This window comes from Rhyacophila brunnea, unplaced genomic scaffold, assembly GCF_057557595.1.
Source record: "Rhyacophila brunnea isolate RB1 unplaced genomic scaffold, BYU_Rbru_1.0 scaffold_34, whole genome shotgun sequence".
Taxonomy (NCBI): Eukaryota; Metazoa; Arthropoda; class Insecta; order Trichoptera; family Rhyacophilidae; genus Rhyacophila; species Rhyacophila brunnea.
Window position 1 is genome coordinate 3,399,367 of NW_028233006.1, and position 16,673 is coordinate 3,416,039.

Consider the following 16,673-nt stretch of genomic DNA (forward strand, 5'->3'; position numbering starts at 1 on the left):
AAAAAAAATACATATTTCATACGTAATTACCCTTTATAGGGACGTAATTACATAAAAATATGTAAAGGAGTAGAGTATCACAGATGAAGTAATACCATACATGCAAGCTTTCACACTATAAAAGACACTTGGGCACATAATATTTGTGAGAAATAGAGTAGTTAACAAAATAAAATCAGGGGAAGGTGCAAAAATATATATTAAGGAGACGTGAAATGTTTATAACGGTCTGTTTACACACAGTAAAATAAATATAAAAAAATAAAAGCAAAACCTATCAAAAAAAACCAAATTATTCTAAGTATTACATGCAACGATAATTAAGCTAGAATAAAATTGACCGATTTTTATTTTTTATGATCATATAGTATTTTTAAAGTGAAAGAAAAAAATCTAAATACATACTAATTAGGTGAAAAATATTTTTTTTGCAAATCTTTTATTGGTTAAATTTTTATAGAAATTCTAAAAAAATTTCTTCAACTTAACTTGATTAATGTCCGACGGGCCCATCATATTTATTCAATTGGTTATGTCTGATTTTCTTAAATTTGCGCTTTAATTTTTTACTTATCAAGTAAAGTTAACATAGGGCTTTATTAAAATATTAAGGTCTTCTTATGCTTCAGTTTCCCTGTGATTATAAGTTCTTATAGGTAAATTATATTTATAAGATGCGACATCACCTTGAGTAAAACATAATTAATATAATTTCATATATTTAATCTAAAAAAATTAAAATTTTAATCTATAATTTTTCTATGCAGAACTTTTAAATTATTAGAAAAAAAATATTTTATGGATTAGTAATAAAACCAATTGAAATAAAGACAAGATAGAAAAAAATTTGAATTAATAACTAGAGATACGATTTTTTGCCTTTAATATAACCACTTTTTTTAAAATGGGCAGAATTTCATCGTTTAAAACATTTATAAAAATTCGAGTTGTTCAAATACAAAATTACTCTAAAAAATAGATAGTAAACGATTCAAAAATTTTGATGATCATACTTTATATTATTGATGAACATAAATTTTTTTATAATTTTATTTTTCATCGATTTTTTTAAATGTAATCCATTTTTTCAATTCAACAAAATAATGCATAAAAATTATATGAAAAAGGTGCCCTAAATATTTTTTTTATTATACATCTAATGAATATATAAGCTCTACGTAAAACTCTTGTCTGTTAAAATATTTTGAGTTTCTCAGATGCAATTTAATGCCGAGAAAATCCTCGATTTTTTAAGTTTGTATAAAAAAATAGAAATTTTTTCTGTATTATTAAAGATTTTATATTAGAACTCAAAACATAAATTTTTATTGCGATACATCATGAAAATGAATGAATATTTTAACCTGTTTTCAAGATTTATTTTTTTATTTGGTTTTATTTTTATAAAACACGGGTGATATATAATAAAATAAAAATCGTGCAATAAATATTCTTAAAACAAGCTAAAATGTATATATAAACAGCATAAAAGAAGTCACATTTTTTTTGATGTATAAACGCGGGCAAAATTATATTTTCGATTTCTTAAGCTATTACAATTTCTCACCTAAAAAAACATTTTCATACACGTGGTAAAGATAAATTAAACATCATATTAAAACACAATAATCCTGAAATAGACACATTTAATATAAATTTATTTACAAGGTTTTTGTTCTATATTGAAAATTTTGAAATATTCTCATATTTTAAAGTTTATATTTTATTATATTTACCAAATATTTCATTACTTTTCTGCGTAATTAGGGAAATAGCCGACGATTGAAAATTTTATATATAATATTGATACCCATCAGAAGATCATAAATTTTTACTTGCAGATGACGGTATAATAAAGAAAGAGCAGGAGTTCAACTATAAAATGTATTAAATATGCAAGTCTTCTCTTACATAACCTAAGAAGAAATTATACAAAAGTATAATATTTTTTTATGAAAGCATTATATAACTTTCGATAACCTCAATTTTATAATAACATGCAAAAAATCTTATTTAAATACCTTTAGAAAGTCAAATATTATGTAAATATTTTTTAGTCTGAAAATATTCTTATTTGAAAGATTTTTATCATGCTATAAATATCCTGCAACACACTAGAAAGTTGAAACAAAAGCCGCTTTATTTAAGGTATGGTTTCTCAAAAGATTAGATTTAACACAAAATCATATTTATAAATGGTCATACTTTGAAAAAGAACACGTTAATGTTAAAAAATTTACAAATGAGCATATCTTAATATTTATTCAAAAATTTTGAAGATTATTATTTGGATATTTTAGACATAAAATATATTTAATTTCTTTAACCTGCCAATAAACGTTTTCCTCAAATATTTTTGTAAATCTTGCATGAAGTATGCGTTTTTTTCATTTTAAAATGGAATAAGAAACCAAAAATATTTTAATTTAATTATACCCAAATAAAATTAGCTCTATATGTTTATTTTAACCCAATACCACATTCCAAAAGAAGTGCATATATGTTAAACATCACAATATCAATGAACCATGATGGTTTGCTCCGTTCATGTTGAATCTAAAAGTATTAGACAATTTCGAATTTTAGAGGGGCATTAGAGTTGTATTTCATTCCCGTCTTCCTTTTAATAGTAGTTACAAAGTCAAGACACATATAAACAATAAATTAGTTTATAAACCAAAAAAAACACAAAACTAGATGATTTATAAGTAGTGAAATAAGGTAATTATTTATTAGTCGGGCAAATAAAGTCGTACAGGTTTTTCTTATTATCTACTTGGTTTTAGTTTATATATAAATTCATTTAGCCATACCGTCAATGAATTCTAGTTTAGGTATATATAATTGATATATCACACATGCATAGTCACGGATAAATTAATAACATAATTTCTTATTCTCCGCAAATCATATGTAAAAATCATGCACTTCCCATGAATTAAATTCTGCTGCAAAGATTGAATTGGATGATAGGATGTTTTGTTGGTATCCAAATGCATGGTTTATTCTGGTTATATAACAGCATTCATGTTATTATACAAATAATTAAAGGAAAAAAATTAATTATAGCTGACTTTGCTTCTATGGTTTTGTACGAAGCAGTGTACAAAATCATTGACCGTACGAATAATTGTTATAGATGAATATAAACAAAAGAGATTTAAAAAAAAATACAGAGTTTATCAGGACAGAGAATTCAATGAAAGATCACGAGAAGAAGCATATATGCATTTTAAAGCTATAATTATGTGATTTAGAGTAACATATTTCTTTAAAACTTTATATTCCATGTATAATGCGAGATTCTGCTCTAATTAAAGCCATAAAATACGTCTATATCAAATCTTGCGATTATTTAAAATTTTGACATTAATTATCGTATTTTATTTTTTAATAAAACTTATGACAAGGTAATCCTATTCTATTTTGAAGATTATAGGTCTTTATAGTGTCGACAGCTAGGAAATAATATAGAATTCTTAAAATACAATACATAAATGCACAATACTCTGCGGTACCGATTATGATACAAAGTTCTGAGGATTATTTTATTTACATATCCACGTATTTGATTTTTAAAAAATATAATTATATCACAAGCTCTAAATGAAACTAAATTTATATTGGCATAAAAATAAAAACAGTAGAATAGAAACTAAATATGAGATAAAAAATATATTTTTCCAAAATTAAAAGATAAAACTGGTGTTGTATAAAAAAAAGCGAATATTTCAAGTAATATTGCTAAATCAGCTTCTTTTGTCTACACATATGATGATTGTTATTAAAAATTCAACACTAAAAAAAATAAAGACTAAAATAAATATTAGATTTCCAATTTTTATATAAATATCACAAATTTTTATATAACAGAATTTAGTTTTACGATAAAAATATTGATTTAATGTTTTTTAATATAACAAAGTGGTTCTTTTGTGGTGATTTAAAATATAAAAAACCGCTAAATTCAATATCACTATGGGATTGAGAAAATCCCTTAAACTAATAATTGTTGAAAAGATAAGAACTATCAAAGAAGAGATAGCTAAGAGTATGGTTATGAATTGTCTTAGGTAAATTAATAACTTTATTCTTAAAAAACTCCAAATTATAAATATTTTCAGCAATAAATTATCTTGTTCTGATATCTATTCAATATAATTAAAAAGAACATACAGAATTTAGATCTTTAATTATATTTAAAGATAGATTAAAGGGCGAAATAAAATTTATAAATATACATGAATTTTGAATAGATAAAATATAAACATTATATAATAATAGAGAATACATAATTAAATATAGCTGATGTGTTTTCTTATATTTGGGAATAGAAAATGTTTTTGTTTACATAGAAGATGAACAATTTTATATGCAAAGATAACGATATAAAAATCTCATAAGATGTTAAAGCATGAAAAGTGATTTTCGACTATCCTTTATATACAAAAACCAAAGGAAAACAATATTCACACATAAAATAAACGAGCTCATAAATATTATTTAACCATATTTCTTAAGCTATAAACCCATAATCAGATAAAAATACACATACTCCAAACACTATAAATCTTGCAATTTTATATGATGAAATGAATTTTTTTATGAGCTTGCCAAAAAAGCCCATCCTTTTTCGGAGTATTACAATATTACGAGACCCTACCCCTTGTAAATATGCGCTATTAAAACGAAGAAAATCTTAAAGTACTACTTAAAAATCATATAATTGATATAGATTGTGTTTTTTAGTATTAAGGTAAAATATAAAATTTTTAACTTTTGAATACCTTAACATATTAGTATCATGTTGTAATGGTCAACATACTGTTCCTAAGCCAATAAATAAAAAAAAATATTTTTTATATCGCTTTCTAAAGGAGAATACAATTTTTTATAGCCTTAAAGCCAGATAATCCTTTTCTAATTTAAATTTATAATATTAAAAAGCCACAATAAAAGATTAAACATATTTAACCTCTCTTTACCAAGTAAAACATATAAAATTTTGATATTTATGTATCCAGACTCGTTTTATTTATATCTTTTTAGATACATTCTAGCTTCGTACATTGTTTTTTTTCTTTTTTCTATTTGTAACAAAATGAGAAAACAATTCTATATAAAATACCGATCACTTTTTACTATAAAGGCAAGTAAACAGGTCTATATAAATATAAATGGTGCTAAAAGCCTAGGAAATATATAAACTGACAATCTAAATTAAGCATTTAATATGTCATGAAAATGCGTAAATTAATGTTTTAAAGTTGACATACATTATGCATATACCAACTTTATTTGATTTAAACTCGATACAAAGACATCTAGAGCATCATGAATCTATATAATACGGCATTATATAAAAATATAATGTATTACGTCAATAAAAGCATATCTTTATTATATGTTATAAGCTTTTCTGCTGTGAAATTATGTTGTTAAATATTCTCGATAATTATGATTTGATAAAAAAAATGTTAACATTCGAAAAAAATATAATTATATTAGTTATAAAATAAGCACCTTAAGGTATCTAGAATTTGATTTTATTTATATATGTACAATGTTTTTTGAATTATGTTTATAATGGATTTTTAAATAAATGTGATCTAATAAAAATTTTATATGGTTTTATATATAAATCCGTGACTTTTTTTCATTTAATCTTTACGTATATTTTCTTAAATCAAAACTGAAAATTAGGATCTAGGTATACTTTGTGTGACGATAAGTCAAAATTCCAACTCAATATATATTAGTATTAAATTTCTGTTTTTTATATTTTTGATTAGTTATATCGTTTTATGTGCTATTAAAAGCTTCATATTCTTTCAAAATGCAAATCGTATCAAAAATTCAAAATATTTTACACAACTAAATATATACAAAAATGTGTGCTACTTTTATTTTTTAACACGCTAAATCAAATGGTTTTTTTGATAAAATATTTTTATGAAGAAACAATATATATTACATTTTTCATATACGACAGAGTTTAACCTATTCTTTTTAATAACTCAGAAATGCATTTACTGTATATTTATTATTTCCTATATATAAGTGAATTTAATCTCGGTAAAAAAATCAAAAAAAAAACAATAATTTATCAATGAAAATTAAAACTTATCTTACTTATGAGGACTTTTTATATTTTTTTTTATTGATATAGTCATATCACATTGTTTTCTATTGATTAAATTTATCAATAAATACATTTCATATTGTTCAGTATATTCTTCACTACCAGTGAAAACGTTTATCTTATAAATATTTATGTAAAAACCATATTTACATTAATTTTATTTACATTAAGATAATAAAAGAATACACTTTATGCATTGAATAGAAAAAATAGATAAATCAATGAACATTTATGGCTATTCTTGCATGAAATCAATATTTTTAATGAGCTGGAAAACAAAAAAAAATATGATAAATTTTTAAAAAATAGTTTTCTTTAAATGGATCTTTTTTGCAATATTAAATTAAATTCTTTAAACCCATATGGGTGACTATCTTCGGCAGGAACTTTTCTATATCCATTTTAAATAAAATCTAAATGAATACGAAAAGATTGAAGGTCGACTTTAATATATAAGACATTTGATTATATTAAAAAAACATAATATTTGAAATAAAGAAAATACAATTTTTATAAATTACTTTAAAAAAATAGACGAATTTAAATAAAAAGTTTACATGTTTCCAAGAAAATTAAGGAATTTGTTTATCATATAAATCATAAAAAACTTGCAAAGAAATATTACAATGAAATAATAACTACAATTCATTTTATTATATTTTTATTTATAAAATTTGTGAGATTGTTTTTTTTATATAATGTATTATCCGGGCAATAAATATAAAGTTTTATTTTTAAAAATTTATTTGCATATTAAAGAGTCACATAAAAGTTATATATTTTCATATTCAAATAAAGGATAATCAATAGGAAGCAAAAAAATACATAAAAAAGAGTCGAGTAATATATAAATTCCAATAATAAAGATGATAATTTTTAGTAAGATATTATTAGAATTACTCTTTTTTTACGTGTACATATTAGATACATTGTTTCTTTTGATACTAAGCAAAGAAAAAACTTAAAATAAATAAATTGCAAAAGTAGCGCATTTACTGTCAAATGAAAAAAAAACTGATATGTTTCTATCCTTTATAATATATATTATATTTAATTCAGAAATTTTTTTATAATTTTTTAAAATAATTTAAGAGAAAGGATTGTAAATCTTAAGGACTTTGAGTTCAAAAATTTCTAAAACACTTATATTAGAAAAGTATCAAATTTGTAAAAATGTATAGATTATAATAATTATAAAATATATGTTATAATACGCTTAAACCTTGACCTAAATATTGTGTTCGACTCAATTTTATGGTATATCATTAAATATTCTGAAGATAAGCATATCGATTTATAAAGTGTTTTAAATATAATAAAGTAAAAGAGTGTTCCAAAATAATCAAATAAAGGCAAATTCGCTCAATTAAGCAAGAAATTGCGTGTAACCCAGTAAAAAAACGTGTAAAATATACACTAAAAAATAAAACTTGTTTTTTTGTTTGGAATTTTATTTCTGCATACTTTGAATTTAGTAACGACGGGTTTTCTTTTATATTTTGCAAAAAAAGAAAAATTGGACTTATAAGAAATTATAGTTATTTTTGCATTATATATTTCATTAAAAAAGTGAGACGTATATATATATCTTTGTTATACTACAACTATCATAACAGAATTACACGACAAAATTCTTTTGTAGTCTTTCTTATGACAATATATAAAAATTAAATTGTATACATTCTAGAATTTATGATCATAACAATCGTATATATATTCCCATGAAATAATCTTTCATTAAAATTTAAAAAACATAAAAAAAATATTTTTTGTAGTAGATTTAACATCCGTGTAAATCCACTTTACACATTTTTCTAGCATTTTCAATAGATTTAGAATTTTAGATTTATATTTGAAAATTAAAATTTATTATATGTGCAATGTTAACTTTAAATAACAAAACTTTATTATCTAAAACAAATATATAACGAAACTTTCTAGATTATCAAGATTTCTTTATTACAGTAGATTATCATGTAATTTTTTTCTCATACATTATTATTTTTTCTAATAATTATCAATTTTTTGCCAATGCTCATTAAAAGCTTTTATATATTCATTGTCATTATTTTCTACCAATCTATGTAAGATAATCTAAAATGCTCTATCAAATTTTAAACAGATGAATGAATATGATCACTGTCATTGTTTTTCAATTATGAACATCGAAAATGTAATAAAATATCCTGATAAATGATCCAAACTATTATATAATACAGCAGTCTCTGTTTTAGTTTTGTAATTCCCACAATAAAATACAAAATATCAATTCAAGATAAAATAAGTCATGATTTAAAATATAAAATACAACATTTTCACAATTAAAAAAGTTAATAATGAAATAATATTCTTATATTAGCTTTGAAAATTTATTGAAAGATATAAAACTTGTATCTAATCATTACGATTTTATCTATATGCAAATGAGATTCAATGCAAATACTGTTTTACGCAACAAAATAAAACAATAAACATGTTCATTTTAAGCCTTTATACCACAATTAATTTTGAAATTATCACGGCTAAAATTCAATATCTAATAGTTTAAAACTAAAAAATCTAGCTTTTATGTCAATAAAATAACAAATCTTTATTCTCGAACTTTTTTTGGTTTAAATAATAAAAAAATTATAAGCTGGATAGAAAAATAAATTTAACTATCATTTAAAAAATTTTTTTATAAAAAATTCATATATTCTGCAATAAATATATGAAAAAAATATAATCAATATATTATTTAAGGTGAATAGAGAAATAGAGAATAATGTAAAACAATAAAATAAAACAACTTGATTAAAAAATATCAAAAAAGGCACATTATGAATTTTAACAGCGTTAATTGCAGATAAGACTGTTCTCAATGATATAAATATCTTTATAATATTATTTTCGCTGTTAATTATACAACATATTAGTCGTCGTGCTCATAAGCCATTTGAAATTTATATAAAGCCTAGGTTATCATGACACGGTAGACAAAGCGTAAAAAAGGAATGAAGATTAAGATCGTTATAAATTTTAATAGCATTACATGTTCACAAATGATATTATGTAGTAAAAATATACGAGATATTAAAAAAGAGCTCTTATTACGATATAATACGTAAAACATAAATGCGATTATCTCTAAAACCTGAAAATAATCTTATGCATGTGTTTACTGGAATAGTCATAGAATAAAAATGCAAACATATTAATAACATGATTGATATTATTGTTTATAGAACGAATGAACATAGATTAAATTCGATTACATACTATATAGATGTTTAAATATATATCAATTTCAGCATTAAAAACCTCACGAACCTTTTAAGAAGCTTAGGACACAAAAAGGCACTGAAAACCACTTTTTATATAAAAATATACTGTTAATTAGTTCTATATTTATATGTGATTTTTTTCTAAAGGCACGTCGTAATATAAACAGATAAAAGCAATATAAAATCATTTTTTCATAAAATTCATATTTCGATGGTTCATCTTGATTTTTAGACATATAGGCTTATAAAAATATTTATTTTAGAGGCAAATCATTTTCGTATTTATTTTTAGTTATTTGCCAAGAATTTTCGCTATTGATTTACGGATTATATAACTGATTTAAAATTTATTAATATGTAAGAATTGAGTATCATTTTCATTTAGAATCATGCAATTTTTTTATAATAACAAGAATTTTTTTAAGCTTTAGATAAATTTCTATAAGCATAACACAGATTTTTTTGTATGTACATCCTCATAAACTTATATTACTGTCTAATACACAGAAAATCTTTCTTTTAAATTAATCTATATAAAAAATTATGTTTTAATAGTTTACATTCATTCAATCAACCAATTTAATTTTTTAAATTTTCTGATTCTTTTGTGATTTCTTCTATCCTCATAATTACACACAAAACCAAAATTAATAATTTTATTGGGTATATATTGTAGAGCAATATAGTTGCTAGCAGTATATACTTTCTAAAAGTATAAAAATTTTTATCTACGTCTAATTTATTAATACATATAAATAATACGTTGCAATTATCCCATAAATTTTATTTATTTTGGTTTTAAAGATGTAAAATATGAATTATGATGCTTTTTTCGTCATTATTTATCATTTATTATACTTTGCTCTCTGTATTTTATTATTCAAACTTTATTTATAAAATTGTGCCAAGTTACTTATATTTTTATTCAATAAATTTCTGAAACGCAATAAAAATTCACATAGTTCATTTACATTTGCTTTCTTATAATTTTTTACGTTATATCGTTTTGAATCTAGTAACAGTCGTTCGACCGATTTTAAGGATGGATTGCAATATGAGATTTTATTTACATTATATAGTAGGTCCTTAAAAAAGTAAACTGAATTATTCCATGGGAGTGTTTTCTATTTGTTTTGAGATATTTATATCTATTTATGGCTATCAGGTGCAATACTTCATTAAACCTTAGAGTTTTGGATGTATTTTTTATTTTTTTTTTTAAAATAGGTATACTCGTTGTTTAGATGCCACCTTTATATGAATATTCATAAATAAATTTTTTTGTGTGTTTCGATTACCCGGGCATTTTTTTTTGAAATTATTTTATTGTTTTGCATTTGTGATATTATGGTCGATAACACAAATTCATCATTATATATTTACATATTCATGTGTAAAATTTTATATATTTCATCTTATTTTTTGATCCAGTTGCAGCTTGATCTATTAATTAAAAGGTTGTGGACGTAAGATTTCCTTAGCTGAATATATATCATAATAAAATAACCAAATTATTAAATCCTACTCCTGTGTTTGAAGAAATATCTTCCATCGACTATAATTTCGTAATTATATAGCAAATTCATTTATTAATAATATTGCTTTTGTATATATACTACAAAAATATGATCACTTTCTTGCTAACATTATATATTTTGATATTTGTTGCTGGATTTCAGACCTATTTGAAATATTTTAATGTATTTGAGCTTATAAAATATTCTATAAGGTATAATATGCATGTTAAATACAGTTTATATAATTGTTTGTGCCTGTTTAAAACCTTTATTCTAATCCTCCGTTTCACTAAACTTGCAGTTTCTTCAAAGATTAATTTTAATTATATATTTTTCTTTGTAAATGTATTGAACAAGTAAATAATTATGAACATAATGATTCTCAATAAAAGGTTTCTAATTAGATATATTCTGCTTAGGTTTAAGATTTAGTTTTACCTAGTGTATCAACTTATATATGGAAACATTAGTAAAATCAAATCTACTAAGATTTTAACCTGCAATAATTTGCTTCTAAAATATGTTGATATGTAATTTAAAATATCTATTTATATTTTGATTGTAAAAAAAAAACAAGTATCGCCTATTCATACATGATCTGACTTTTAAACCAAAAATAAAATTTCCTGTAAATGAATCAATTAATTGCTTTGTCTGAAAACTTTTTTTACATACATTTACTTTAATATTGTGTTTAAATTATCTAAAATTGTTTTTTCGTTTATTGTTTTATTTTTTTGTTCTCGTTTAGTTTTCACGATTTGTTTTTTACAATAAAATATTAAAACATCTTAGTTACTGCTACGTGCGTTTTTTGAATAAGATATGCTTTTAGAATATGAACCAGTATGATTTCTAGTATTTTTGATCCATAAACTTCAAATTATATCTTACATGTAGAAATTGGAGATTTTATTTATATAGGATTTTATATTTCTGAAATCCGGTGCTCTAAAAACAAATTGAAACGTTTAAAATATAGATATTTTTTCTTATGTAAATATTGCGGCTTTCTTATATATCATCTCTATTTTATTGGGGTTTTAATTTCATTTTTGGCTATGATTTATAAATTATATTTACAAAGGTTTTTTGTTGTTCAAATTTCTTTTTAATTATTCTTAAAGTGTCTTCTATTGACCTCAAATTAGAAATTTAGAAAACATAAACTTTCGTAAATAACACTTCAAAGTTTTTTCATTCTTTGTTTTTCGTTATATATCTAAAAAATCACGTCTCTAGAACATCGTATTAATATATTCAAAAATATGTCAATTTCTATACATATTTGAGTTGTATACAATTCTTTCAAATTTTTTTTTAAAACTATGGTTTTTCTATTTAAATTCATTATAAAAATGGTGGTGTTGGCTTTGCTGATGTGGATATTCTATAACTTTTTTCTTGGTTCTGACTGCTTTATGATAGTTAGGAATCGTTCAGCCGATATGAAGGATGGTCTCTGTATAAACACTAACTTGTTTTGAGGCCAAAATTATCGTTCTTAGAACCTTTTTGTAATGAATTTGCATTTTATTTAAAATTTGCGACTATAATCTAAAAAATGAATTAATTATTAAAAAAAGTTTGCATATAAGTAATAGAGTATGTATACTATACTTATATTGTAAATAATTTACTCCATTTAACTAGCTTCTATTAAGTCTTTGTATTCTAACCTATTTACTCCTCTAAAAATACTTTGTCACTTTTAATATATTTTTAGTATCCCTCTAATTTGATATCTCCTATTTTACTAATATTCACATAAAGCGGGTTCAATAGAAATCTCGTACACCACATTAGAACGCTTCAATATATTTGATTAATCATTAGTATTTTTACCTATTGAAGTTTACATATAATAATACTTGCGAGGATTGCTTCGAGCACGTTAAGAGTTAATATTTGATGGCTAGCGGTGAAACGAAGGAATTTTAGCCAATACCCGTTTATTCCACCATAAAAACAATACCAGATAGTTTATATATATGAAGTATATTTTTTTATCACATCTGAATTTGTGGTTTATATATACATCTTAATCTGTATTCCTTACTTCAATCAAGAATTTTTAATTTAGCATTTGAAGTATTAATCTATATAAAATAGACTTAACTGGAAAGATCGGAACAACCATAGGAGATACTTTTGACATTTTAAATAAAATACGCATTATATTTTGAAATAAATAAGTGGAAAAATCTATCGGTACAATATACTTCGTGTGATCTTTCTAAATAGAGAGTCTAAAGTACAAACATTTTTTAAAAACTATTCATCGCTGTTTTATTCCCTCCAATTATTTATAATAATACTTATTACCTTTTATTTGTTTTAACTCGTATTTACGTTCATTTACATTTTTATTTTATCTAACATATTCAAATTTAATTTCTCCAAGGTGATATAATCATAAATTTAATGTTTTTAAAAGATGATCCAGCTTATCATAATACTTTACTCTTTGAAATGTGTAGAACTACAGATGGATCTATAGTCAATTTTTCGACCGTGCTATTTTTTTTCCAAGAACATCTACTCTACACCATCTAACTTGAGTTTAAACACATATACTTGTATATTTAAGTTTTTTAATAAGACTAGTGTTTCTGGGTTTTAACTTCTTGCGTTATTATCAATTTTATGCGTACAAATCCAGCTATTTTTATCTGTAAATTCATACTTCATAACGTATCAATGCATGATATTATTTTTAGTAATATAGGCACAGCCAATCGCAAATGTGAATATTTTCATGGTTCCCCTATTATATCACATATAAAATTTACAAAGTTATACTTAAGATTAAATCTAGTTTAATTGTCGTCTTTATATATCTGAAGATGTAAATGGTTATCATTTTTAAGTTTGATGTTCAATTTTATATATTTAAATTTATTAAATTACTAAATGTCAAGTGAAGTATTTGCTCACGCACAAACAATATGTTTGAGGAGGGTGTTTTAACCAATCAGTTCTAAGGGAAGAAGATGCATCTGGAAAGATTGTAAATATGATGAGGTGAATAGAATATTAGGTAAAATCTGTTCAATAGAATAGAGTAATCTAAATTTCGGCTTTTACAAAGATAAAAAGTTAAAAATCAAATTTGATGATATAAAAATCAAATAATCAATCAAATTAAAAAATAAGAAAACTAAAGAGACTGTATATAAAATATTGCTCAAAATATTGTCAAATAAAAAATATTTATATTATGTTTCGTCTTTAATTGTTTGTCGTAAATCATTAACTCGTGACCAAAGAATGTAATTTCCTTATTTAAATATATATGCTTCATAAAATATAATTCATCATCAATTGCAGTATTCGGGACCTTTTCTATATATAAAAATGAAATATATAAATTGAAAATAAATACCTATGTGTGTATTTTATAATTTAAAGGTAATTATTCATTTGGGTATATTTATAGCATGTGAATATAATATATATTGCGAGATATAATGAATTTTTTTTAATGAATATTAATTTTTCAAAATTTCATTTTATCCTTTCATGAGATATTAAAAAATGTAAGATTGCTGAGATCGGTATAATTGCAAAAATTAAAATATATAAACACAAATAATAGAAATAAAATTTACATTTATGCATATAAAATAGTAAGTTCAATCAGAAATGATGAAATATTTAATTTAAATGGAACTATTTTGATATATTTAGAATCCAAAAGATTAGCATCTAACAAAAAGAAAATAAAATTTAGATCAAGTGTCTTTAAATATATTTTTTAATACGAATAAAAGCACGCATTTATGGTTTCAAATATTTTGATGATTTTTAGCTATTTGCAACTATTTAGGATGGTTTGGTGCGAAAATCATCACAAGTTTTATTATTTCTAGTTTAATGTATATTATTTTTATAATTTATAATTTTTACAACAATTTGAGTTGTTTTTACTAAAAATTAAAGATTTTTTATAATTTAGCGCATAAAATGAGAAAAAATGTTTATAAAGGTATGGGTTTAGATGTTTTTTTACGCTTCTCAATATGTTTAAAAATATGGATTTATAGAATGAATATTCCATTTCAAAAAAGATTAGGCTTTAACACAAACTAAGTATATTAACAATTTTAAAAATAATAATCAAGAAATAAAAGGATAAAAAACCAATTTATTAGCTTCAAAGAAATATAATATAATTTTATAGTATAATATTCTTATTTTTAAATACATTTTAGATGTTAAAACACAATAAATTATATCAATGTGTGCTATATTGTAGTACATATTAAGATAATTTGGTACAATAATCAGTAAATGTTTAATATTTTATACTATATATGATCTATAATGCAATGTCTCAAAGATTTTTAAATATTATGCAGATGCGACATATTCACTGATCTATATTAAATAAGATATAATATTTAATAAAAATATATGAAAGATTCAAATTTTAAACTATATATTGTTTTAGCTAAATTTTTATTTTATTATAATTTTTAAATAATATTAATTTTATTGGTGCTAATATTGTTTTACTATGACTGATTTTATTTCATGCATAATATGTATTTTTCTTAATACCCATCATGATGTTTTTTACTATTTTATGTATATTATACCATCGAAAGCCATAAAACAAATCCATATGAATGATAATGAGAAATCAAGCATGTTAATATGATTATAAAAAAGCAGTTTCTATATTTATATCCATAAAAACTTATTTCAAAATGGTACCGGATGTCTAATAGCCTTGGATAGTTATGATTGAATTTTTTAGGTTTAATAAAAAATTTGACTTCTATTAAACTTTCTATTTAGTGCCTAAGTATGATATAATTACTCATAGACAGCGTGTGAATGCTGTATGTGTTTCAATATTTTGGTATAATTAAATCCCAATTTTTTGTAAAAATATATTCTTTACACACCGATTATTGCTTAGTTTTGCGTCTGTTTCCTTTTGAAATAAAACTGAAATAATTTACTTTCGTTTTTAAATGCTTATAGAATAAGAACTTCTGTATATTATCTAAAATATTTTATATAACACATACATTACAGAAATCATTGAGGTAATACATACCTATTTTAATTTATTTGTAAAAAACTTATCATTTATAAATTTTCCATAACCTATTAAAGAAAAGGGACTAATTTTATCTTTAGTTCTACTACAAAAAATATTTTATTTGAAAATATAAATTTTTTTCTGTGTATATAGCTATGTTATTTGCTCAAGCATATATCAATATTTTCAGAGACAATAGAATGGATTATTCTCAGTAACACAGAAAATTTGGAAGAGCTTCTTTTAGTACGGTTAAAATTCAATACATGTATTTCCGTTCTTGATTCTAGCATGTTTTACTGATTATTAAATTTAAATAAAAAAAGCAATGGTTTTTATTGGAAATATAAGTATTTTTTATAATAAATTCTTGTTTTCGAATTAATATTCGCATTATCGATTTCTCGCATGATAACGCTTGACATAGCTTTTTATTTTTTTTATGTGTTTTTGTCTTTCTGTAGGTTTATTTAAGAGCACATTATATGCTGCTTTACTATTGAAGCTTGGGTCTTTTATGCTTAAGTGACATAATGATTTACTATTAATACGAAATAATTATCTATGAAAAATAATTTTTGGATAATCTACTCTTTAAATTGCATACATAGGTATATCATTAAACCGATCTTAGTTTTATTTTTTCACGAATCCTTCATAAAATTATTTATTTAGGAATTGAATTTCAAGTAAGCAAT